The sequence below is a fragment of the Silene latifolia genome, chromosome Y, assembly GCF_048544455.1.
Source record: "Silene latifolia isolate original U9 population chromosome Y, ASM4854445v1, whole genome shotgun sequence".
In the NCBI taxonomy this organism is placed as follows: domain Eukaryota; kingdom Viridiplantae; phylum Streptophyta; class Magnoliopsida; order Caryophyllales; family Caryophyllaceae; genus Silene; species Silene latifolia.
This window is the reverse complement of record NC_133538.1, coordinates 83,587,512-83,594,960: the sequence shown is the minus strand read 5'-3', so window position 1 is coordinate 83,594,960 and position 7,449 is coordinate 83,587,512.

The following is a 7,449-nucleotide window of genomic DNA, read 5'->3' as shown; positions in this document are numbered from 1 at the left end:
GGTTTTACTAAGTCGTTGCACTTTTTTTTTTTTCTAATGTACGGTCTTTTGATGCAATACTCGACACAATTTTCATCTTGGATTCTTGGATCATTCGGAAGCAGACTATTTATTTTGCTAACACAAGGGTAAGACTGCATATATCTGACTCCCCTTAGCCAGCAATTTGCGGGATCATTGAGGTATTTGGAAAATGTTCCAGGCACTTGAAACAATTTGATAAAACTAAATTATAACTTCAACTTGCCCACCAATTTAAAATGAAGAAGGTATATCTATAATGGTACCTAAAAAATGTACCAAAAGGGTACTTAGCAATATGTGTAGGGAAAGAACAACTCAAGAGATATGTCATCCCAACACATTACTTAAGTCATCAATCATTTCAGATTTTACTGAATGAAGCTGAGGAAGAATTTGGGTTCCAACAAGGTGTTCTTAAACTTCCTTGCGAAATCGCGATTTTCGACAAGATTTTGAAGGTAGTTGGACAAAAGAATGATGAATTCTTGCATTTTCACAATGGTGATGAAACTGATGCTATTAGTTCTGATTTAAGTGAATGTTGCTCTCCTGATGTTACTGATCAGCTTCTTCAGCCTTACCCTCAGTTGTGCAGATAGTTTTTTTTTTTTTTGCGTTGCCATATGTATTTTCGATTTTCGTCATTACAAATTATTTTTGACTTTTGTCACTACAAATTTTGATATGAGACGGTCTCACGTCAATTAGTCTAAGCGGTTGTACCAATGCCGTTGATACAAATATGTTTTCAAAGGTTGGCCGTAACTCTTAAATAACTAATACGAGTATTTGTGTACAACAGTCTTCCAAGTTTATTGTAAAACGAGTTTTCATAATAACTAGTGTTTTTTGTAAATAATTCCTTATGTATACAATTTTTTACAAATAATCCCCCTTATATGTCTATTTTTTGGAATAACCACCTTGATTCCTTCCTCATTCAAAAATATACCACCTAAATCGGATTACCTGACGATTTTCATAAAAGCTGAACTAATTACAACATGACGACTTCAACTTAACAAAACTACCTAAACTACCCTTACTAATTATACTCTGCCAACCCTTACATATTAAAAAACATTGAATCTCTACAACCCCAAATCAATGATGTGGAGGCCAGAAAAGAGATCCGACCACCACCAGCACCACGACTCCTGACGACCAGCAATCCCGTCAACCTGACAAAGTCCTTTTTCTGCCCCTTCATACCAGCAACGATTAACAGCCACTGCAATCAAACTCATCTCCGCTGCCTAGTGCACGAACTACAGCAACCTAAAAATGGCAACCTCTCAAACTCGAAATGAACCCGAGTCCAGACTACCAAACTCCAACAATTCGACCTGCATTAATCACCATTGTAACCAACAAGACGCGGCATCGAAACACAATTCAAACCTTCGATGATCAGCCTCACTCCCACCTGCTCCTCTCTTGATTCTCGCCAAACTCACTGTTACAGATGCAGGAGATATCCCTGATAAGAGAACCTCGAGTTTCTGAACTAACTAACAGAAATGGAAGATTAACAGAGAGAGAAATGAGAGAAAGATTGAAGGTTTTTATTAAGAATTCTGGTAAAAATGATGATTTACAATTGTAATAACTTGGCTTATATACAAATGCCAGCCAATTCTTAGCTAATTGACAGCTAATGACAGCTTATTTCTAACAACCTTCTAACAACCTTTTATCTATTTTGGCGCCAAGATCTTATTTCAGTTATTCTGTTACAACCTGTAACATATCTTCCTCCTTTTAAAGAGTCTTGTCCTCAAGTCTCAGTTAAGCTTTGAGTAAAATCTGGATATTGCTGCTCAAAAGCTTCTGCAAACTCCCAGGTAGCATCATGAATAGGAAACCCTTCCCAATGAACCAAATACTGTACAACAGCCTGGTTTTGTCTTTTTACTACTCTCTTCTCCAAAACTGCAGCAGGTTGCAGAACATTATCAGTTGAAAATCCTTGCATCCATTCAGGAATATGTGTTGCATTTGGTAAAACTCCCCTAAACTTCTTTAACTGAGATACATGGAATACTTTATGAATCTTCACACTGTCTGGCAAGGCCAATTTATAGGCAACCTTCCCCACAGTATCTTCCACTTGGAAAGGCTCATAGTATTTAGGTACCAGCTTTTTATTTCTCCTCTGCTGTACTGAGCTTTGTCTATATGGCTGTAGTTTAAGCCAACCCAATCACCAATTTTGAACACTCTTTCTGACCTTCTCTTGTCAGCCTGCACTTTCATCCTCTGCTGAGCCTTAGATAGCTGATGTTTAAGCATAGTTAGCATTGCTTCCCTGCGTTGCATGGTTCTATCTACAGCCTCCACTGAAGACTCACCAGGTAAATAGGGTAGATGTAGAGGTGGTGGCTGGTTGTACACAGCTTCATATGGAGTCATCTGGGTAGCAGAATGGTAAGTGGTATTGTACCACCATTCAGCCAACGGCAGCCACATAAGCCAATCCTTAGGCTTTTCCCCACACATACACCTCAAATAGGATTCAATGCATCTATTAACCACTTCTGTCTGTCCATCTGTCTGAGGATGGTAAGCAGATGACAGTAATAGCTCAGATCCTTGAATCTGAAAGAAAGCTTGCCAGAAATACCTTGTAAAGACTGCATCTCTGTCACTTACTATGCTCCTTGGCCATCCATGAAGCTTGAAAACATTATCCAGATAAGCTTGTGTTACTTCTAATGCTATAAATGGATGAGTTAAAGCTATGAAATGGGCGTATTTGCTCATTCTATCCACCACCACAAAGATGACTTCTCTGCCCTGAGATTTAGGCAAACCAGTAATAAAATCCATCGAGATATCCATCCAAACTTCAGAAGAGATTGGTAAATGCTGTAGTAATCCTGGGTATGCAGACGGATCATATTTATTTGCCTGACAAATGGCACAATTTCTGATAAAGTGACTTATATCCTTAGTTATCCCTTTCCAAATAAACAAAGTTTTAACCCTTCTTGTAGTGGCATCTCTTCTTGAATGCCCACTCTGTGGTGCACTATGGAGCCACTGCAATATTTTCGCTCTTACTGTTTCATCAGGTCCCACCACAATCCGTCCTTTCTTCAAAATTAATCCATTAGATAACTGATAGCCTGGTACAGATGCAGGATCAGTTTTAAGTTGCTCTAAGACATTATGCCAAAATGTATCCACTTCATAACTTTTCAGAATTAATTCAGAGATATTAGTCTGAGCATCAGACAAGGCCAAGCTGATCAACTCACTACCAGGTAACCTTGACAAGGCATCAGCAGCTAGGTTTTCTCTACCAGCTCTGTATTGGATTTCATAGTCAAATCCCATAAGTTTTGATAACCAGAATTGTTGGAAAGGAGTTGAAATCTTCTGTTGCAAAAGCCATTTCAAGCTCTTCTGATCAGTTTTAATTACAAATTTCTGACCCGTCAAATATTGCTCCCATTTTTGTACAGCAAACACAATGGCTAGCAATTCTTTCTCATATACAGATAATTTCTGCCACTTAGAACTGAGTGTCTTGCTAATGAAAGATAATGGATGTCCCTCTTGCATTAACATAGCTCCAATCCCATTATTAGAAGCATCAGTCTCCACTATAAAGATTTTATTAAAATCTGGAAGAGCCAACACCGGTGCACTACTTAGTGCACTTTTAAGCTTCTGAAAAGCATTAAGAGCTTCCATTCCCCATTTGAACTCTCCCTTCCTTAACAATTATGTAAGAGGCTGACTAAGAGTGGCATATCCTTTAACAAATTTTCTATAATACCCTGCTAACTCCAAAAAACTCCTCAATTCTTTTACATTCTGAGGCTCTGGCCAAGTTGCCACTGCTGCTACCTTAGTGGGGTCTGTCTCCACTCCACTTCCACTAATAAAATGCCCCAAGTATTCTACCTTCTGAATAGCAAACGCACATTTGGTTCTCTTAGCATACAACTTATGCAGTCTCATCAACTCAAATACTGCTTTCAAGTGTTGCCAATGCTCTACCAAAGAAGGGTTATAGATGAGTATATCATCAAAAAAGACCAATACACATTTTCTCAATAAGGGCTTGAAGATACTATTCATCCAATTCTGAAATGAGGTCGGAGCATTTGTGAGGCCAAAAGGCATAACCAGAAATTCATAGTGGCCCACATGAGTTTTAAAGGCTGTTTTAAAAACATCTCCTTCATACACTCTCAGTTGGTGATAATCTACCCTCAAATCTAATTTTGTAAATACTGTTGAGCCTACTAATTCATCAATAAGCTCATCTACCACTGGAATAGGAAATTTATCCTTCACAGTCCTTTTATTCAATTCCCTGTAATCAATACACAGGCGCCACGACCCATCCTTCTTTCCCACTAGAACCACTGGTGATGCAAAAGGGCTGCAACTGGGTTGAATTGTGCCCTGATCCAGCATCTCTTGTACCAACTTCTCAATAGTATCATTTTGTTTTAGTGGATACCTGTATGGTCTAATATTAACTGGCTGAGCGTCTGCTAACAATGGAATTCTATGGTCATAAACTCCTCTTTGAATAGGTAAGGTGGTGGGTTCTTCAAAAATATCACTGAAGCCTTTAAGCAGTTGTTGGAGTTCCTGTGGGCAGTCATTCTCACTTCTAACTTCTCCAGAGCGACATAGAATGTTAGACTCCTCACCCTTGATGTTTAGGTGTAAGAAACATAACTGTGCAGCACCATGTAACATCTTAAAAGATGGTCTACCTGCCACTGTTTTAACCTTCTGAGGTGTTAGACCTCTCAACACATGTTTCCTCTTGTTATACGTGAACTCCATCTTCAACTGATTAAAATTCCAACTCACTGTGCTCAAAGATTTGAGCCATTGAATTCCTAACACCATATCACACCCTCCCAATGGAATGATTAATACATCAGTGTCAAAATGGATGTTCTGTAACTGCCAAGAAAATTTCTTGCTCATAAGTTGGCAAGGAAACTGACTTCCATCTGCCACCATTACAGCCCGTGGTTCAATTGTTTCTAACTTGCAGCCTAATTTCAAAGCCATCTCTTGGTCCAAGAAATTATGGGTACTGCCAGAATCTATGAGTATGTGAACATGTTTTTTTCCCACATATCCAGTTACTCTCATAGTTTGAAACCTAGTACTTCCAAACAATGCATTCACAGAAATGCAAGGTTCTGAATTAGACATAGCATAACCTACTTCTCCTCTACTTCCTCTTCTAAGGTCATCTCTAACATTTCCTCCTCTTCTTTGCCTACAATTTCTATGGCAAACAATTGAGTTCCCTTAAACCTGCAGTTGTGCTCTCTAGAAAAGGGTTCATTACAGAAATAACATTCTCCTTTCTTCTGTTTTTCGATCCTTTCTGCTGCACTTATGAACCTAGTAGGTCTTTGGGTGCCTGTAGCAGCCTGAGTTAGGGGATTAGTAGTACCAGGCGTAGGCAGAATGCCTTTAGCAGAAAATTTAGGTGTAAAAGCAGGAAATGTTTTAGGGACAGAATTTGGGGGTTGGTGAGTAATCCTTGAGGAAGTCCTTGTAGCAGCCAAGGTTTCCTCCTGTAACCTGGCATACTCAACCACGGATGCTAAAGATCGAGGTTTAAATGCCCTCACAAATGGTTTCAAGGAGGGTTTAAGACCCCTAATAAAGCTGTCAAGAGAGTATTGTTCAGGCAATAAAGGATTTCTTTGCAACATTAGGCCTTTTAAATTTTCAAAAGCATCAAGATAATCATCAAATGAACCAGTTTGATGCAACTTATTAAACTTTTCAACCACATTACCAGCAATTTCTTCCTTAAATCGTGCACACAAATCAATAATGAAATCATCCCAATCCACATGAGGTCTAACAACAATATAGCTATTAAACCAAGACTCGACCCTACCAATCATATACATGCTAGCAAAATCCACTCGTTGATTTTCAGGGATTTTACACAAATTGAAGTATTTTAGGCACTTTTTCATCCAAAATCTAGGGTTGTTACCATCAAAAGAGGGGAATTCAAGTTTGGGGGTAAATTTTAAGTTATTGCGATTACCTAATTAATATTGTTCCTCAACAGTTGCAGAATCCTTAGAAGTATTCCCCTTTTCTTGCTCTTTAGCCTTCAACAGTGCCATGATTTCCCCCAAAACTGTAGATTGTTGCTCCAATTGCTGTTCCAAGGTTGAAATTCTTCCTTCCATGGCGTCCTTTAATTGTTGAACTGTGAGTTTACGAGTTACAAGTGCCAGTGTAATGAAGTTCTTCGCTTTTTGTGATGTTTTAGAAATGGCGGAGGCAAATGAGAGGATCAAAAAGAGGCTGATACCAATGTTACAGATGCAGGAGATATCCCTGATAAGAGAACCTCGAGTTTCTGAACTAACAAACAGAAATGGAAGATTAACAGAGAGAGAAATGAGAGAAAGATTGAAGGTTTCACTACTACAGATACAGCCTATAACAACGGGTAAAAACCGTTGTAAAATAAAAAAGCGGACGTTGTTAAAGCGGCCGTTGTAGAAGGTATTTACAACGGTTTGCTTATTTAGTGAAACCGTTGTCTAAAGTATTCACCACGGTTAAAAGCCATTGTTGTTGGGTGTTCTCCGTTATGGAAAGTGTTTCAAAATTTTGGAGGGAATAATATAACAACGGTTGTCGTATGTATAACCGTTGTTGTAACTTTCCCTCCAAAATTGTGAAGTCTTTTGACAACGGGTTTATGGTACATACCCGTTGTTGAAATTTTTTGTAACAACGGTTCTATGTTTAATACCCGTTGTTGTAATTTTACCTCCAAAATTGTGAAGACTTTTAACAACGGTTCTTTGTTTAATACCCGTTGTTGAATATTATGCGCGGGTATTTGTGAATGTCATTCACAACGGTGTTATTTTTATTAACCGTTGTGAAAGGTATTCACAACGGTATTTTTTAGTAACCGTTTTTATTACAAACTCCTAATGTTTTGAAAAAATAAATTTGTTTCATGCCATTCAAAAACCTCGCATATGTCAAATGACACCATATACCAAAGACCAAAGATAAATCACAATTTGGGTTCATCTTAACTCAATAGATTCAATTCAACCACAAAAGAAAATTGCATCATATATATATATACTTACAAGGAGTTGAATTTACATGAACTAATCATTCCCTAACTTCAACAAAAAATTTACTAATAAGTTGATCTAAACTCGGAGTATCATGCATTTCTAAATATATTCTAAGACGTAGTTGCCCACATGTCTCTTACCTCGTCTATATCTACACTTGAGTACTTGCTCAATCATAGACGGGTTGATTGCATACTCGGAAAAAACAAAGAGAAGACATTATGGTATATATAGCAACAAGCAAGACAACATTAGCAACATCATGGTATATATAGCAGCAAGCAAGACAACATTAGCTCTAATTTAA